This window comes from Trichechus manatus, unplaced genomic scaffold (genome assembly GCF_000243295.1).
Source record: "Trichechus manatus latirostris isolate Lorelei unplaced genomic scaffold, TriManLat1.0 scaffold00360, whole genome shotgun sequence".
In the NCBI taxonomy this organism is placed as follows: Eukaryota; Metazoa; Chordata; class Mammalia; order Sirenia; family Trichechidae; genus Trichechus; species Trichechus manatus.
In genome coordinates, this window is record NW_004444296.1 from 103,428 (window position 1) to 106,135 (window position 2,708).

Below are 2,708 nucleotides of genomic sequence, written 5' to 3' on the forward strand. Positions count from 1 at the left end.
CTGTTTTGCAACTTACCTTAAATTTTTTCTAAGAGAGACACTTAGACACAATTTAACATAAAAAGGGTAACTTCTTTTCCCAGGTTAACACAAACAGCTTGTTTCCAACTACTTTACCAGTCCTTGCCTCCATGCCCAAAGTTCAGGCAAGCCTAGCCATTCTGTCTTAGTCAACAGATGGGACGTATTTGGAAAGGAAACAGCTCAAATTAGGAAACAAAGTTCTCTGTTACAGCTAAGATAGTTTAAATAAAGCAAATGGTTTTAAATAACGAATGCTAAATATAGCACCTATCTGGGGACATTATGACTTAAAATGTTCTTTACTTTTAATTTCACAAATAAACACAGCTGTATTGTTCTAAAAAGCAATGAAAGGCATGCACTTCTACCAGCAGATTTAGCACTTCTGACCAAGTGAGAAGTCAATTTCTTAAAAAATATGCTTCAGGCACTGTACTAATTTTTTTTAAGATGTGAATTTTAATATATTATTTCTTTTTTTAATTTAAACGGGAAACAGAATGAGATGATCCAGAAGATGGCCTGTGGCGCCTGGGTAAAGCAGTAGTGTTCCGTAGGGGTTGGCACTGGGCTCAGGGTTGTTTAGTGTTTTCACCGATCACTTGGCTTTCAGGTGACCGTGAACTTGTTCATCTTTTTTTGAGATTACCAGATGAAGAAGATCTAGAAAGACTTCTCTTTCTGTTCCTCTCAGGAGAAGATGATGAACTTGAATAAGATCTTTTTCATGGGAAAGAAGAGCCCCTGTGGGATCTGGAGCTGGATTTTGACCCATGAGATCTCAGATGTTCCCTGGAACTGGAGTGACATCTTGACTGCGAACTGCAACAACTTTTTGAACACGACTTGGACCTAGACTTTGAACTTGAGGGAGAGGATAAATGTGATGAAGATCGTGAATGTGAAGATCGAGACTTTGAGCAACTTCATCTATTGGATTTATTTTTATTACTATCTTCTTCACTGGCCTCAAGATTATATTTTGAGGGATCAGCATCATTTTCATCCTCATCCTCATCTAATTTGTATTTAGAAAGATCTGCATCCTTATCCTCTTCTTCTCTCTCTTATTCTTTATCTTCATCTTCCCTTAAAATAGATGCAGGACCAACTGCCTTCCCTCTATATTTTTTCTTCTTAGATCCAAACTCATCATATTCACCATCAGATTCTTCTCTTTCTGTATATTCAACTTTTTCTCTTTCATTAAAACCACTGCCATATCCTGTTCTTTCTTCTAATTTAGCATACTTTGGAGTATTGCACATGTTACACTGTGATCTTCTGGCCCAATTCACATTACTGAAAGTTTTACACTGCCAATCATTAGCACTAGATAGGCTTGGGCTCTCTTCTGCAAATGTCTTTCCTATATCTGTGCCCTCAGCTTTCGTCAGCTTTGCTTCAGTTGTTTTCACTCATCCACATAAATCACAGCTGGTTCTTCTAGCAAAATTTACATTTCCACATTTTTTGTCAAGGCAAATCCAATCAGGTCATTGACTTGGAAATTCTTGTTCAACATCTTGGCCACCGACACCACAGCCACCCATAGCTACATCTTCGGATTTTTGTTTTCTTCATGTTGAAATGTAATCCATACTGAAGGTTGTCGTCTTTGATCTTCATCAGTAAGTGCTTCAAGTCCTCTTCACTTTCAGCAAGCAAGGTTGTGTCATCTGCATATCTTTTAGACCTATACTGAATCTTTAAAAGTAATGTGACTATAGAGAGTTCATTTTGGACATATATTGTTTCCCACTGCATTACTTTTTCCAATTTAGTCAAAATTTCTTTGAGAATTAGTGTTTGCCAAGTATTGTAATTGTATCCAGAGTTGCAATCATTGAGTTAAAGGCACTGAGCAGGAGAATGGTGACACTGAGGTGTCATAAGGGATAGAAGAAAATGACAAAAGCACGGGCAAGGGATGGTTATTCAAACGGAGATAGGTGTTGTGGAATTGTTTGTGTAAGCAGTACTGGGTTTACATGAGGATGGAGTGGTAAATAGATACTAAAGGAGGAATAACTATATATTCCGTGTAAATAGAATGGATACACTATTCAAAAAAGAAAGTGGAACGCTTGTATTTCTTTTTATCTCTTTGTCAAAGTCTGTCTCTCTCTTTTTTTTTTCCTGTTTCTTGCTTAAGTAGAGCAAGTGAATTATATGTTTGAATAATCATCAGATTAGGGCTTTTTTTGGTGGTGGTAGTGGGATGTTCAGAATCTATTTCTCAGGGTTATATAAGACTGATGATATTAAAGAACTTGGCGTTTAAATGATTATGCCCATATACTGATAAGATTTATTTTTAAAAATTGAATAAGGTATCTCTTTTTTTATCTCCCAATATAACAAAAAAGTCATTGCGTTTTCATGAAACTGTTTTCTTAAGTCAACATTCTACTTTCTCCCCTTCTGAAAAATACTTGTGGAGAAATAAAGATAAAATTATTATTTGTTGTCCTACATATTTAAATGCTAAATCTCTTGTGCATTTTATTCAATACTACTATTTCTATTGATAGGATTATTTGGGGACTTGTAATTTATAAATTTTCTTCAACACAATGTGCTTTATTTTCAAAGTCATCACTTAGCTCTCAATATTTGTTATGAAGAGAGAACATAGTTAAGATGCTAAGGTTTTGTAATGTGTAATTTTAAGATTACATTAT

General features: G+C 35.3%; 1 pseudogene; it reads right to left on the reverse strand.

The window, feature by feature from the left end:
• Positions 1-596: 596 nt before the first annotated feature.
• On the reverse strand, positions 597-2,152 carry LOC101344452 (zinc finger Ran-binding domain-containing protein 2 pseudogene; annotated as a pseudogene).
• Positions 2,153-2,708: the final 556 nt, after the last annotated feature.